Here is a 17,875-nt window from a genome sequence, read left to right on the forward strand (position 1 = left end):
TATATACTCACTTTCCGGAGCTCCCGGATCCAAGCGAGGCCTTTACCGACGCTCCTCGCCCGCTCCGGTCCCAGGAGTGCATTGCGGTCTTGCGAGATGATGAAGTAGCGGTCTCGCGAGACCCCTACTTCATCATCTCGCGAGATCGCAGCATGGAACGGTCACCAGAGCGTTGGGCAGGCCTGTTGTCGATCAAGGGGCCGACGGACGGTGAGTATATAACGATTTTTAATTTTTTTTAACATTAGATCGTTTTACTATTCATGCCGCATAGGCAGCATGAATAGTAAAAAGGTGGTCACACAGGGTTAATAGCAGCGGTAACGGAGTGCGTTACCCGCGGCATAACACGGTCCATTACCGCCGGCATTAACCCTGTGTGAGTGGTGAGCAGAGGGGTGTATGCGGGCGCCGGACAGTGAGTGCGGGAAGTAAGGAGCGGCCATTTTCTTCCGGACTGCGCGTCACTGATTGGTCGCGGCAGCCATGACAGGCAGCTGCCGAAACCAATCAGCGAACGAATAACCGCAACAGAAAGAAAGACAGACAGAAAGACGGAAGTACCCCTTAGACAATTATATAGTAGATATATTTTTTTTAATATATATATTTTTTCTTATAGGGGAAACTACAGGGTGTTTCACTCTACTTTTGCTGGACAAATAGCTGTAACTTCTAAAAGAGATGGTAAAATATACTGAAATTTGAATTGTTTCATGAGAAACATGTTTTAAAGTAGGTGTTGAAAATGTCCACCGTTGACATCCAACCATTCCTGCACACGCCGTTCTATTTTGTTGAATATAGTCTGTAGGATGTCTGGGGTCATAGCCTGAATTTCTGACTGTATGTTCTCTGCGAGCCTATAGAGTTCATGACTTGTTACTGTATACCCGACCTTTCAAATGGCCCCAAAGGAATAAATGACATGCAATACAACATGCCTGTCTCCTGGGAAAGTCTATGCAACAGTTTACCTGCAGATGCCAGAAGTCACTGTTCCAGATCTTGAATAATTTCTTCAGACATTTTCGGATGTCCTCCGTCATGCCTATCCAGTATTGTTCCTGTCATGACTCTGTTGTTGGGTGACCTGGGACCAGGGGCTCCTTCCCTTTCCCTAACGCTAGTGGGCACCATAGCTTGCCCTATTCCCCGGGTTACTTCTGAAGGTGAAGATGCTGGGCCCACATACCTTGCCTAATCTCCTGTATCCACCCTCCGTTCCCTTCCCCCACCCAGGGAAGAGGGGAGTAACAGTTCACTGCAGTACACCAATCAAAGGAACAAGGCACTATGAACAGGGGCAGCTGAAAATGCCAGGCATAGAGTGGACACGGAAAGTATTCAGACCCCTTTAAATTTTTCACTTTGTTTCATTGCAGCTATTTGGTAAATTAAAAAAAAAACATTTTTTTTCACATTAATGTACACTCTGCACCCCATCTTGACCGAAAAAACCCCCAGAAATTTTTGCAAATTTATTTAAAAAAAACCTGAAATATCACATGGTCATAAGTATTCAGACCCTTTGATCAGTATTGAGTAGAAGCACCTTTTGAGCTAGTACAGCCAGGAGTCTTCTTGGGAATGATGCAACAAGTTTTTCACAATGCAAACCTGCTCCTCCAAACTGTATCTGTACATTGTTAATGAATGGAGAAGGAATTATGCGGGAGTGAAATGCAAGCATCACAGATAAACTAGCGATGTGCAGAAAGGCATGCAGCAAGTCTATCTCATAGGGGAGACCACTAAACCCGAGGATATTTCACGTCGCTGTCGCTGGGGCTGATTGCACTCGCACTTCTCATGAACCAAAGTATGTGCAGTACAAATTTCCGTACAGTCGACTGTTTTAAAACTTACAGCAATTTTTCTGGGTAATGTAAGAAAGTATTTCTTGGTTCTTGGCGCATGCTGTTAGCTGTAAACACTGTATGCATATTTCCTGTTGGCCTCATACAGAACTCCTGGTAACTTGCAAGCTCAAAGTCCTTAATTAGAAAGTGATTTTTATCTTTGCAACCCCTATGAATAGAACATGAGACGAAAAGTCTTCAAATAAAGCGATAATGTTTCTGTGTGATCCAAGCTCATACTTTCATTAAATGTGAAAATAAAATATTTATGCATCACTGGAGAATGGATTATATTGGGCTCGATTTTCTGGTCAGGGAGAGATTTCTTATAAAGTAATTTATAGGGTTACCATGGTGCAATACCAAACGACCATGAAATTCTAAAAGCACCTGGACATGTTGCTGTGACAAGTCCATGCTATATGTAAATGGCACCATTGGCAATAAAATGTAAGATAAAGGAAGATTCTACATTTAAGTCAATTGTCATGAGTGTCATGTCCTCCTGGAAGACTTAGACGGTCACATCAGGTAATGAAACGCAGTCCTCTTTAGAGATGGTGTGATTGATGTCCTAATTTAAATGGATTTCGCTTTCCTTCAATGTTGAGAGGGTTAAGGACTCTTTCCATGGTGGCTGAGACCATACAGCCTGGTTGTAATTAGCTGCAACTGCTTATCCTTTATTCCTTCTAGATATTCAGGCTCTGGGCGTTTAGTCCCTGCTGGTGAAAGATTCGTCTTCCTGTGTGCTAAAGCTAAGTAGCTGAAGTTTGGAGTTGGAGTGTTCTGCAGTTTACTGTTGTACATGTGTGCTTATCTCCTTGTCATGTTTCCCATTTAGTTATTCCTTCCTGTCCCTATCCTCCTCCCTATTGTTGGTTAGTGCTTTTGTATGATAGAGGTTTTTTGTTATCCCTGTTTTGTCGTAGAGCATCTGGTTACCTTTCATTTGTGTCCCATGCCTGATCGTGATCGGGTGAGTGAGGGGACAGATTAGAGTTTTTACAGGAGCATAGTAAGGTCAGATACTCCGTCCTCTCTACCTTTTAAGTGTATCCCCAGGACAGGGATAGTTCCCTTACAGAAGACCATCACAGCTTGACACCAATAGTCTGAGTCTATCATGATTTTATCTAAAATAATAGTTTCCTCATAACCGCCTCAAAAAGCATGTATATTTCTTCTACAGCCATTTTCAAAACTTGTAATTTATTTTCTTCTGACTTGTTTTATTAATGGATACATCTTTTATTTTCCATAAAAGCGAATAATTGAGGCCTTGAATCATCCTCAGATTGACTACTAATGGAGAAAGTGATATGTCATGATTTATCATCTTATTTTTTATTAGTGGGGGCTGTAGACTTGTTAGTCCTCACATCATGCTCACTGTGTACTATCTGCATACTCCCGGCCACATTCCAGCTAGACGTGCGCAACCTCATTCAATGCAAGTGTGTTGAGCAAGGTTAGATACAGTCTAGTTGGAATGTGGCCGGGAGGATGCATATTGCCTACTTGCAGTCACATGACTGCTGTTGCCAGCACTGGAGAATCCTAACAGTGCGTGATGTGAGGATTCACAATCGTCTGTAGTCATATACTTGTAGCTTAAGACCGGACAACCCCTTTAATGAAGGAACCCACAATCACAGCACTTCTTCAATGACCATATTCTTCCAGGGAGAAAAAACTTCTGAAGTAATGCATAGGCTGAATATAACAGGGTATCTGTATGTCATGGTAGACACTGAAGATGCAGATTACTTATTCCCTGTATAAACAAAGTTATTTCCCTATCTTCCACAGGCAGCATATGAAAGGTTAATACTCCTCCTCCTGGCTAGGACAGAAGAAAGGAGAGCATCAGACTCCTACATCACTAATTACTTACTCGTTCTCCACATACATAGAAACACCCGAAACAATGATACGTGTTTTTCTTCCATCCCAGTGGGACTGTATATTTTATTTTTTCTATTAGGTTTTATTTTTTATTGACACCATGGAGGAATCCCAGGAGGATTTCCATCACACTTCCCTTGCTCCCTCTTCTATAGCTCTGTGGTATATTGTCAGGTATATCTATGTTGCTAATTGGAAGCTCTATTTGTCCTGCTATGGTGACACTTTCTTAGTGTGCCAGGTGATTTTGGCACACATGCAGCAGTCCAGTATAGGGGTTGGGTGCCATTGATTACGAGACTTCCTGTTTAACCCCTTAATGACAGCCAATACGTCTTTTAACTGACCTGAGATATAAGAGAATAGCCTCCCCATACAGGTGACAATCCAGCAGCTGTCGGTTGTGCACTATAGCTGACACCTTGCTGCATCAGCCACGATCAGTGTTTGCACTGTCCAAATTTGTTTAACCCCTCAGATGCTGCTGTCAATAGTGACTACATCATTATAAATGGTTAACAGAGTGTGGGGGCTTCCTCTTCATCCCAATTGGTGCCCTCAGATCATGATTTTGTGGTCCTGATGTTTGCCATGGCAAGTCATGACCAAATAGCGGCCTTAGAGTATGACGGCTGTAATATTCTGTTCAGAAGTTAGAGGCATTTAGGTGGTAAAAATACACATTTTCATTTCTGTCATGCCACCTTGCATTAATTCCTGAAAAGCACCTGAAGGGTTAATAAACTACCTGACAGCAGTTTTCAATATGTCAGGGCGTGCGATTTTTAAAATGGTATAATTTGGGTGTGTTTCCCAACATATGGGACCCCTAAAGGCACTTCAAACATGGATTAGCTCCCTAAAAAAAAAAAAAATTGTAACTTTCCTTGAAAAAATGAATTATTACTGCTACATTTTTAAACCTCCTAAAATGCTAACAAAATAATAGAACATTTTACAAATAGTGCTGATGTAAAGCCGACATGTGGGAAATGTTATTTATAAATGTCTTGTGTGGTATGATTATCTGAATTAAAGGGATAATCATTAAAAGTTTGAAAATTGCTAATTTTTTAACATGTTTCTCAAATTTTGATATTTTTTTTTATCAACAAACACAAAACATATCGACCTAAATTTACCAATATCATAAAGTATAATGTGTCAGGAAAAAACACTCTCGAAATCACTGGGATTTGTTGAAGCATTCCAGAGTTATTACCACATAAAGTGACACTGGTCAGATTTCAAACATTTGGCTCCGTCACTAAGGGGTTAAAAGGTGCCCAACGTCCAGCCTTGGCACCTGTACCTGCCAGGCTGCGCCTCTCCCCAGCTCACAAGGTAGGACATCTAACTCACCCTTTACTCAGCAATGAAGTTTTTTTTCTGCTGCTAACATGGCGCTATGTTTGACTGCCTAGGCTTTAAAGTGTAACCATAGTTTTAATTATTATTTCATAAATCAATAGTACACATGAAAATAAGCAACTTTGTGATATATCTTATCAGAGAAATCTGCTTCTTTCCCTGCCAGAATTGATCAGTCATTATCAAAATTATCAATTCACAGGTAAAATCTGTATTCAGTGAAGACAGATTGCTACATTACTGAGATAGGAGATGGCGGCTGCTAGTGATAAGATTCTGTATAGACCAGAGGGTGGAGGAGTTCTGCCTCTGACTCCCTCCTCCTCTCTTTACATAACATCTTCTCAGTAGAAGCCGCCATCTCCTATCTCAGCAATGTAACAATTTGTATTCACTGAATACAGATTTTACCTGTGAATTGAGAATGAAAGATCATTCCTGGCGGAGATACAAGGAGATTTATCCGATAAAATATATTACAAAGTTAAGGTACCTTCACACGAAACGACTTTGTAACGATATCGCTAGCGATCCGTGACGTTGCAGCGTCCTCGCTAGCGATATCGTTTCGTTTGACACGCAGCAGCGATCAGGATCCTGCTGTGATGTCGCTGGTCGCTGAATAAAGTCCAGAACTTTATTTGGTCGTCCGATCGCCGTGTATCGTTGTGTTTGAAAGCAAAAGCAACGATACCAGCGATATTTTACACTGGTAACCAGGGTAAACATCGGGTTACCAAGCGCAGGGCCGCGCTTAGTAACCCGATGTTTACCCTGGTTACCAGCGTAAAAGTAAAAAAAACAAACAGTACATACTCACCTGCGCGTCCCCCAGCGTCTGCTTCCTGACACTTACTGAGCGCCGGCCCTAAAGTGAAAGTGAAAGCACAGCGGTGACGTCACCGCTGTGCTGTTAGGGCCGGAGCTCAGTCAGTGTCAGGAAGCAGACGCTGGGGGACGCGCAGGTGAGTATGTACTGTTAGTTTTTTTTACTTTTACGCTGGTAACCAGGGTAAACATCGGGTTACTAAGCGCGGCCCTGCGCTTGGTAACCCGATGTTTACCCTGGTTACCCGGGGACCTCGGCATCGTTGGTCGCTGGAGAGCGGTCTGTGTGACAGCTCCCCAGCGATCAAACAGCGACGCTGCAGCGATCGGCATCGTTGTCGCTATCGCTGCAGCGTCGCTTCATGTGAAGGTACCTTTACTGTTTTGGCTTTCTCAATGCTTTTTAGAAGAACATTGTGGCAGAATGGTCATTAATGTACCCTCTAAAAATCATTTCTGTAGTCTGCCTTTTCACCCAATCTTTCACTTTGGGCTTGAGCAAATCCTGTAAACCAATCACTGATGAAAAAGGAGCTTATTTTCTTCAACAACCAAAAGTTCAAGCCTTTTTGTCAGAGAACAAGAAGGTCTCCTGGAGATAGAAGATTTGCACCATCACAAAATAGATCCAGGTTCAGTCAGACTAGAAATGTCTCTCCATTTTGAAGACCTCAAAATTCAGATTCCAAACGAGGAGGTATGATGTCAGAAGCAATCAGTGTGTGGTAAAGTGCCTGTCAAATTTTGCTCTAGAATGGGTGAAGTATTACTTCAGTCAAATGGTTATTGTCCATAATTTCAAGAGGACACCCTATGGAGTTTGGGTCTTCATCTCCATGTTTTTTTTTTCCCTAAACCCAGGCTCAAGTTCAATGATTCTTTGGCGTCTTTAAGAATTTGTCAAAAAAGTGGCTTTGAAGGATGTCCTTCTCCATCAAAGAGGTTCTGGAGTCTACACAAGGGGATTAAGCACGTTCACAGCTGTAGGCTGGTTAAATGCTTGACTTTTCTCAACAAATTCTTAAAATGACTTAGAGTATTTCAAGATGGAATCAATAGGAACCGGAACCATGATTTCCATCTTACAGCAAGACAATTGTAGGGTGAAAATAGATTTCAAGGATGGATGTCTACATGTATCAGTTCTTCAGTCGCAAAGGAAGTTCCTTAGGGTGGCCATAAAGTGGAGTTTGAGCACCAGACATCTCCAATTCACAGGCCTTACCTTCAGGTTTTCATTCTCGACAAGAATCTTCACAAAGATTTTGGTAATGATGGCAGCGTTCCTTAAATTGAAGGGAAATTTCTGATGTATCTAGATTACTTGTTTTTCAGAGCCCTTTTCAAGTCTCTTCGACCGGTTCATTTGGAAACCACCATCCAGACTCTGCCCTCTCAAGGCATTATAGTACATTTCAGGAAATCTGATACAAGTTTTATCTCTTTCATTCATTGTAAGTTCAGTAATATGTGCCAGGCCTTTTCTCAGAGGGTTTAGAATTTTAAAGCAAATTAGGTTTATTATAACTAAAGAATCAGATCTGAGAAACCATGTTAGTCTTAAGTCTTCAACATTGGATGCCCTACTTTGGGCAAAGACCCACTTCAAATTCTATTTAAATTCTATCCCAATGGAAAAAGTCCCTAAAGAGTCTGGACGAAAAGTTAAGGATATTTTCTTTTACAAGGAGGTACAGGGTTTGGTGGCTTCATCCAATAACACGCTTTCACTTTCTATCGAGACCACTTGCTCTCTCACCTCATATAGATGTTTCCAATATAAGGTGGGGTGGCAATCTAGGGAGCTCTAAGGTCCAGGGCAGATGATCCACGGAAGAGATATGGATTAATGGAGACTGAATATGGAACTTTTCAAGCAAATAACAGCCCTGTTTGAAAGTCCTCAATTAGATGCTGTGATGACGGATCAGAACGTGAAAGTACAGAAGTTATGCTCTGTGATTAGGGAAGGGAATTGGGTGGCCTTTCCATAAGCTGGAAGAATCTCCTATAGGTTGCCACACCTGCCACTTATTTTGAAGGTTCTCCAGAAGATGAAATCACTTTTCTGTGATCAATTCTATTTCGATCAATTCTATTTCCAAAAGTGTTTTTTTTTCTGGTCAACCTCTCCTAAGTAAATGTTTTTCAAAGCATCAAGGATCTGAGAAAACCTTTTTTTAATCCAATTTCCCCCTAGGATCTATCCTAAAGGTACCGTCACATTAAGCGACGCTGCAGCGATAGCGACAACGATGCCGATCGCTGCAGCGTCGCTGTTTGATCGCTGGAGAGCTGTCACACAGACCGCTCTCCAGCGACCAACGATGCCAAGGTCCCCGGGTAACCAGGGTAAACATCGGGTTGCTAAGCGCAGGGCCGCGCTTAGTAACCCGATGTTTACCCTGGTTACCAGCGTAAAAGTAAAAAAAACAAACAGTACATACTCACCCAGCGTCCCCCAGTTTCTGCTTCCTGACACTGACTGAGCTCCGGCCCTAACAGCAGAGCGGCTTTCACTTTCACTTTAGGGCCGGAGCTCAGTCAGTGTCAGGAAGCAGACGCTGGGGGACGCGCAGGTGAGTATGTACTGTTTGTTTTTTTTACTTTTACGCTGGTAACCAGGGTAAACATCGGGTTACTAAGCGCGGCCCTGCGCTTGGTAACCCGATGTTTACCCTGGTTACCAGTGTAAAACATCGCTGGTATCGTTGCTTTTGCTTTCAAACACAACGATACACGGCGATCGGACGACCAAATAAAGTTCTGGACTTTATTCAGCGACCAGCGACATCACAGCAGGATCCTGATCGCTGCTGCGTGTCAAACTAAACGATATCGCTAGCGAGGACGCTGCAACGTCACGGATCGCTAGCGATATCGTTTAGTGTGACGGTACCTTTAGTTTTGTATCAATTGAGTGCTTCTCCATTTGAGCCACTTCATGATTGCAGCTTACATTTTATATAATAGAGGACCCTTTTTCAGTTGGCAATTACGGTACTTCTCCAAAATGGGTTGGGAGCTGTAAATAGAGTTGAGCGAATATGTTCGGATTCGGTCGCCAAATCTGAATTTGCCATATTCGTTCCATATTGGTACCCTCTCTGACCTTTCAGGCACCTGCGCACTGCAGTACTTTGCTCTGCCCTCAACAGGACAGACAAAATACACCTGCGCCGGAGCCGCGGCGTGAAGACCAGAAGAGGACATCATGGAATGAAGATGGGAGGCCCCGGACTGGACCGTGACGCCCATCGGAGCGGGACCGCCCCTGGGTGAGTATAATCTAACGTCTTTTTCTCCTCTTTCAGGTAATATCGGCGGCTTATCTACAGCATTACAGAATGCTGTAGATAAGCCCCTGATGACGGTGAGCTTACCTCACCATCCATTTTGGGAGTGACAGGTTCCCTTTAAAGACTGTCTCATACTAACAACGGTTCCTGATTTCCTTCCTAAAGTAGCTTCATTTAGCAACATTAATCAAAAAACACACTTACTTTCTCTGTCTGCTGAATCCGGTACTCAGTGTTTTCATTAACCTAAAGTGAGGAGTACTCTTCAAATCTATCCGGAAAGAATTTAGGAGATCAGGAAGTCTAAGATCTTCTCTTAAGGCCCCGTCTCACTTAGCGACGCTAAAGCGATCCCGACAACGATACGACCTGTCAGGGATCGTTGCTGCGTCTCTATGTGGTCGCTGGTGAGATGTCAAACAGTGAGATCTTCCAACGATCGCAGCTGCGATCTCACTGTTTGACATCTCACCAGCGACCTGTAGCGACCTGTACAACGATGTCACATGGGAGCTATTATGACGATTCAGTGTCTGAGTCGTCAACGAGGTCGTTGGTAAGGTGTCAAACACAGCGATGTGTGCTACCCAGCGGGACCTCAACGACCAAAAAAAGGTCCAGGCCATTCCGACACGACCAGCGATCTCACAGCAGGGGCCTGGTCGCTGCTACGTGTCACACATAGCGAGATCGCTACTGAGGTCGCTGTTGCGTCACAAAACTTGTGACTCAGCAGCGATCTTGCTAGCGATCTCGCTTAGTGAGACGGGGCCTTAAAGGCCCCGTCTCACACAGCGACGCTGCAGCGATACAGACAACGATGCTGATCGCTGCAGCGTCGCTGTTTTGTCGCTGTGTGGTCGCTGGGGAGCTGTCACACAGACAGCTCTCTCCAGCGACCAACGATCAGGGGAACGACTTCGGCATCGTTGAAACTGTCATCAACGATGCCGAAGTCCCCCTGCAGCACCCGGTAACCAGGGTAAACATCGGGTTACTAAGCGCAGGGCCGCGCTTAGTAACCCGATGTTTACCCTGGTTACCAAAAAAAACAAACAGTACATACTCGCCTTTCGGTGTCCAGGTCCCTTGCCGTCTGCTTCCTGCTCTGACAGTGCCGCTGTACACTGAGAGCAGAGCGCAGCGGTGACGTCACTGCTGTGATCTGCTCTCACTTTCCGGCCGGCAGTCAGAGCAGGAAGCGGACGGCAAGGGACCTGGACACCGAAAGGCGAGTATGTACTGTTTGTTTTTTTGGTAACCAGGGTAAACATCGGGTTACTAAGCGCGGCCCTGCGCTTAGTAACCCGATGTTTACCCTGGTTACCAGTGAAGACATCGCTGGATCGGTGTCACACACACCGATTCAGCGATGTCAGCGGGACCTCAACGACCAAAAAAAGGTCCAGGCCATTCCGACACGACCAGCGATCTCACAGCAGGGGCCTGATCGCTGGTACGTGTCACACATAGCGAGATCGCTACTGAGGTCGCTGTTGCGTCACAAAACTTGTGACTCAGCAGCGATCTCGCTAGCGATCTCGCTATGTGAGACGGGGCCTTTAGTCATTGGATTCAAGATACTATTGATAAGATCGGCCAGTTCCTTTCTTCTATTTGCCCAAAAGGGGCAGCACAATTCCTTCATCCCCTCTATTACATTTTATTGCAGCATACCTACATGTCTAGTTGTTGTCTCAAGGGCAGCTCTTATGGATGCAGACAATGATTAAGTCATCAATTAGTGATGTTTGAGGATGTCTTCTGTCCTAGTTGAGATGAGCAGGAATATTAACCCTTCATGTGCTGCTTCAGGCTCATGACAAGAAAAAAAATATAAGTAAATTTGAGCTGTGCACATTTCATATTCATTATTTGTAGATAAGTCTTGTATGGTAATGCTATGCAGAATAGCAGAAATCCTGAGTACATAGCTTTGTTAGTAGTTGTAAATTCTATTTTCATCTAACTCCTAGAATAGATGGACAATATTTGACTGGTAGTGTCTGAATGTGGGGACATCACTGATCAGCGCGATGAGGGTGCTCCATCAAGCTATCCCACCCTCATTATTGACACACACGGCATCTGTCATTCTGGTAAGCTGTGCCTGATACAGGAGCTTAGTCTAATTTGACCATAGATCAATAATGGCCTATCCTATCCATTGTAATAAATTATTATGAACACTGGAGTTTTGTATTATAAAGTATTTGCTTATAAATCCCATACGAAATAAGTTATTTGTCTCTTTATTAGGCTGGGTTCACATTTGCGTCTGTGTTCGCAGCGTACGATCTGCATGCGTCATGCGTACATATGTTTAACATTGTGTACGCAGGGACATGTTTTTGCATGTGTTCGCTTGTGAATGCGTACGCATGCATCGTTTTCAGGTGTGCGGCGGGGTATGGCAAACGCAACATGTTGCATTTTTTTGAGGCGCCAAATATTGCGCAATGATGCGGATGATTGCGTAAAAACAACGCATTACTGTCTATGGGAACGCATTGGTATGCAATGACATGCGTACAAATGCGTTTGATACGCATGCGTACTTTAGATTGCGCATGTCCAAAAAATGATGTCACTGCCCCACCATGCGCATAAAAAATGCAAACGCATTGCTAAACGCATGCACACGTAGCGTTTTTGTTTGCATCATGCGCAAGATGATGCGCAGGTGTAAGCATGCTTTTGCATTCGTTTTGGCATGCGTTTGCGCATGCAGGTGATACGCTGCGCACAGAAACGCTAATGTGAACTTAGCCTTAGTATTGCATTTTTGTTTTACCACTACTGTTACATAATTAATCTATTTAATATTAAATATTACGATCTTTGAACCTTTATGTTCTTATTAGATTAACATTTATTATTCACTTACGGTAATTACCCTTTACAATCATGAGTCTCCCTAATCCTCTGAATTTTATATCTTTTAATATTTTTTTTTCTTATAGCCTTGTTTGTAATAAATATATTTCTTTTTATTTACTAAAATAATGTTTTTTATTTTGAATACATATTTTGGTTCTATGCCTATAGGTAAATCTAACTTGTGATACAATATTTTTCTACTTTATATACATATTACCTTAAAACCCCTGTCCGACAACGGCGTACATTTACCTCTGATGTGGGCTCTGGCACTGAGCCCACATCTTTTCCAGCACATGTCCACTATTTCGAACAGCCGCTGGAGGAATCACGATCCTCTCGTAGCTATTAACCCATTAAATGCCGCTGTCAAACAGCATTTAACACGCGCTTCCGGCTAGCATGCGGGAAATCCGCCCACCAGTGACTCCTGTCATGTGATCGCAGGTCAACGATGGGTTGGCATGACAACCAGAGGTCTCCTCCAGACCTCTTTGGTTGTCACTGCTGGCTTGCTGTGAGCGCCACCCAATGGTCGGCGCTCATAGCAAGTGAGTAATTCTGCCACATACAGGCGATCTGATCATCTTCTGTATGTAGCAGAGGCGATCAGATTATGGCAGCTTCTAGTCTCCCATGGAGGCTATTGAAGCATGCCAAAAGTTAAAAAAAAAAAAAAAGAAACAAAAAAAAGTTTTTAAAAATATACAAAATATATAAAAGTTCAAATTGCCTCCTTTTTCCCCATTCAAAATAAAACAATAAAAAAAATCAAACCTATACATATTTGGTATCGCCACGTTCAGAATCGCCGTATCTATCAATTAAAAAAAAAAAAAAAGGATTAACCTGATCGCTAAACGGCGTAATGAGAAAAAAGTCAAAACACCAGAATTTTGTTTTTTTGGTCGCCGCAAGATTGCATCAAAATGCAATAACGGGAGATCAAAAGATTTTATCTGCACCAAAATGGTATCATTAACCCCTTAGTGACAGAGCCAATTTGGTACTTAATGACCGAGCCAATTTTTACAATTCTGACCAGTGTCACTTTATGAGGTTATAACTCTGGAACGCTTTATCGGATCCCGCTGATTCTGAGATTGTTTTTTCGTGACATGTTGTACTTCAAGTTAGTGGTAACATTTCTTCGATATTACTTGCGATTATTTATGAAAAAAATGGAAATATGGCGAAAATTTTTAAAATTTTGCAATTTTCAAACTTTGTATTTTTATGCCCTTAAATCAGAGAGATATGTCACAAAAAATAGTTAATAAATAACATTTCTCACATGTCTACTTTACATCAGCACAATTTTGGAAACAATTTTTTTTTTTGTTAGGGAGTTATAAGGGTTAAAAGTTGACCAGCAATTTCTCATTTTTACAACACCATGTTTTTTTTAGGGACCACATCACCTTTGAAGTGATTTTGAGGGGTCTATATGATAGAAAATAACCAAGTGTGACACCATTCTAAAAACTGCACCCCTCAAGCTGCTCAAAACCACATTCAAGAAGTTTATTAACCCTTTACGTACTTCACAGGAACTAAAACAATGTGGAAGAAAAAAATGAACATTTTACTTTTTTTTGCAAACATTTTATTTCAGAACCATTTTTTTTAATTTTCACAAGTGTAAAAACAGAAATTTAACCACAAATTTTGTTGTGTAATTTTTCCTGAGTACACCGATACCCCATATGTGGAGGTAAACCACTGTTTGGGCGCACCGCAGAGCTTGGAAGTGAAGGAGCACCGTTTGACTGTTTCAATGCAGAATTGGCTGGAATTGAGATCGGACGCCATGTCGCGTTTGGAGAGCCCCTAATGTGCCTAAACAGTGGAAACCCCCCACAAGTGACACCATTTTGGAAACTAGACCCCCCAAGGAACTTATCTAGATGTGTGGTGAGCACTTTGAACCCCCAAGTGCTTCACAGAAGTTTATAACGTAGAGCCGTGAAAATAAAAAATCGCATTTGTTTTCACAAAAATGATTTTTTCGCCCACAAATTCTTATTTTCACAAGGGTAACAGGAGAAATTAGACCACAAAAGTTGTTGTGCAATTTCTCCTGAGTACGTCGATACCCCATATGTGGAGGTAAACCACTGTTTGGGCGCACCGCAGAGCTTGGAAGTGAAGGAGCACCGTTTGACTTTTTCAATGCAGAATTGGCTGGAATTGAGATCGGATGCCATGTCGCGTTTGGAGAGTCCCTGATGTGCCTAAACAGTGGAAACCCCCCACAAGTGATACCATTTTGGAAACTAGACCCCTTAAGGAACTTATCTAGATGTGTGGTGAGTAGTGTTGAGCGATACCGTCCGATACTTGAAAGTATCGGTATCGGAAAGTATCGGCCGATACCGGCAAAGTATCGGATCCAATCCGATACCGATACCCGATACCAATACAAGTCAATGGGACTCAAGTATCGGACGGTATTCCTGATGGTTCCCAGGGTCTGAAGGAGAGGAAACTCTCCTTCAGGCCCTGGGAACCATATTAATGTGTAAAATAAAGAATTAAAATAAAAAATATTGCTATACTCACCTCTCCGAGGGAACCGGCAGCGTTGTTTGCTTAAAATTCGCGCTTTTCTTTCCTTACGTGAAGTCCCGGCTTGTGATTGGTTGCGTGCCGCCCATGTGACCGCAACGCAACCAATCACAGCAAGCCGTGACGTAATTTCAGGTCATTCAGTATTTTAAAATTACGCTCCGGCTTTGTGATTGGTTGCGTCGCAGTCACATGGGCGACGCAACCAATCACAGCAAGCCGTGACGTAATTTCAGGTCCTTAAGGATTTTAAAATTACGTCCCGGCTTTGTGATTGGATGCGTCGCAGTCACATGGGCGACGCAACCAATCACAAGCCGTGACGTCACGGGAGGCTGGACACGCGCGCATTTTAAAATGCGCGCGAGTCCAGCCTCCCGTGACGTCCCGGCTTGTGATTGGTTGCGTCGCTGTCAACCAATCACAAGCCGGGAGGCTGGACACGCGCGCATTTTAAAATTCGCGCGAGTCCAGCCTCCCGTGACGTCCCGGCTTGTGATTGGTTGCGTCGCTGTCAACCAATCACAAGCCGGGAAGCCATTTTAAAATGCGCGCGTGTCCAGCCTCCCGGCTTGTGATTGGTTGACAGCGACGCAACCAATCACAAGCCGGGACGTCACGGGAGGCTGGACACGCGCGCATTTTAAAATGCGCGCGTGTCCAGCCTCCCGTGACGTCACGGCTTGTGATTGGTTGCGTCGTCCATGTGACTGCGACGCAACCAATCACAAAGCCGGGACGTAATTTTAAAATACTGAATGACCTGAAATTACGTTACGGCTTGCTGTGATTGGTTGCGTCGCCCATGTGACTGCGACACAACCAATCACATAGCCGGAGCGTAATTTTAAAATACTGAATGACCTGAAATTACGTCACGGCTTGCTGTGATTGGTTGCGTTGCGGTCACATGGGCGGCACGCAACCAATCACAAGCCGGGACTTCACGTAAGGAAAGAAAAGCGCGAATTTTAAATAAAGAACGCTGCCGCTTCCCTCGGTAAGGTGCAGGCTGTGTCGGAGAGGTGAGTATAGCAATATTTTTTATTTTAATTCTCTCTTTTACACATTTTTACATTAATGTTGTTTCGATACCGATACCCGATACCACAAAAGTATCGGATCTCGGTATCGGAATTCCGATACCCGCAAGTATCGGCCGATACCCGATACTTGCGGTATCGGAATGCTCAACACTAGTGGTGAGCACTTTGAACCCCCAAGTGCTTCACAGAAGTTTATGACGTAGAGCCGTGAAAATAAAAAATCTCATTTTTTCTACAAAAATGATCTTTTTGCCCCCAAATTTTTATTTTCACAAGGGTAACAGGAGAAATTAGACCACAAAAGTTGTTGTGCAATTTCTCCTGAGTACGTCGATACCCCATATATGGGGGTAAACCACTGTTTGGGCGCACCGCAGAGCATGGAAGAGAAGGAGTGTCGTTTTACTTTTTCAATGTAGAATTGGCTGGAATTGAGATCGGACGCCATGTCACGTTTGGAGAGCCGCTGATGTGCCTAAACAGTAGAGACCCCCCACATATGACACCATTTTGGAAACTAGACCCCTTAAGGAACTTATCTAGATGTGTGGTGAGCACTTTAAACCCCCAGGTGCTTCACAGAAGTTTATAACGTAGAGCCGTGAAAATAAAAAAATCGCATTTTTTCTACAAAAATGATCTTTTTGCCTCCAAATTTTTATTTTACCAAGGGTAACAGGAGAAAATGGACCCCAGAAGCTGTTGTACAATTTGTCTTGAGTACGCCGACACCCCATATGTGGGGGTAAACCACTGTTTGGGCGCATGGCTGAGCTCGGAAGCAAAGGAGCGCCATTTGACTTTTCAATGCAAAATTGACTGGAATTGAGATCGGACGCCATGTCGCGTTTGGAGAGCCCCTGATGTGCCTAAACAGCAGAAACCCCCCAAAAGTGACCCCATTTTGGAAACTAGACCCCCCATGGAACTTATCTAGATGTGTAGTGAGAACTTTGAATTCCCAAGTGCATCACAGAAGTTTATAATGCAGAGTCGTGAAAATAAAAAATATATATTTTTTAACAATAAAGATTTTTTAGCCCCCAAGTTTTTATTTTCACAAGGGTAACAAGAGAAATTGGACCGCAAAAGTTGTTGTCCAATTTGTCCTGAGTATGCTGGTACCCCATATGTGGGGGTAAACCACTGTTTGGGCGCACGGCAGAGCTCGGAAGGGAAGGAGTGCCATTTTGGAATGCAGACTTTGATAGAATTGTCTGCGGGCGTTATGTTGCCTTTGCAGACCCCTAATGTACCTAAACAGTAGAAACCCCCAACAAGTGACCCCATTTTGGAAAATAGACCCCCCAAGGAACTTATCTAGATATGTGGTGAGAACTTTGAATGCCCAAGTGCTTCACAGAAGTTTATAATGCAGAGTAGTGAAAATAAAAAATATTTTTTTTCCCACAAAAAATATTTTTTTAGCCCCCAAATTTTTATTTTCACAAGGGTAACAAGAGAAATTGGACCCCAAAAGTTGTTGTCCAATTTGTCCTGAGTATGCTGGTACCCCATATGTGGGGGTAAACCACTGTTTGGGCACACGGCAGAGCTCGGAAGGGAAGGAGCGCCATTTTGGAATGCAGACTTTGATAGAACTGTCTGCGGGCGTTATGTTGCGTTTGCAGACCCCTAATGTACCTAAACAGTAGAAACCCCCAACAAGTGACCCCATTTTGGAAAATAGACCCCCCAAGGAACTTATCTAGATATGTGGTGAGAACTTTGAATGCCCAAGTGCTTCACAGAAGTTTATAATGCAGAGTAGTGAAAATAAAAAATATTTTTTTTCCCACAAAAAAGATTTTTTTAGCCCCCAAATTTTTATTTTCACAAGGGTAACAAGAGAAATTGGACCCCAAAAGTTGTTGTCCAATTTGTCCTGAGTATGCTGGTACCCCATATGTGGGGGTAAACCACTGTTTGGGCGCACGGCAGAGCTCGGAAGGGAAGGAGCGCCATTTTGGAATGCAGACTTTGATAGAATTGTCTGCGGGCGTTATGTTGCGTTTGCAGACCCCTAATGTACCTAAACAGTAGAAACCCCCACAAGTGACCAAATTTTGGAAACTAGACCCCCTAAGGAACTTATCTAGATATGTGGTGAGAA

The sequence above is a fragment of the Ranitomeya variabilis genome, chromosome 4 (assembly GCF_051348905.1).
Source record: "Ranitomeya variabilis isolate aRanVar5 chromosome 4, aRanVar5.hap1, whole genome shotgun sequence".
NCBI classification, from domain to species: domain Eukaryota; kingdom Metazoa; phylum Chordata; class Amphibia; order Anura; family Dendrobatidae; genus Ranitomeya; species Ranitomeya variabilis.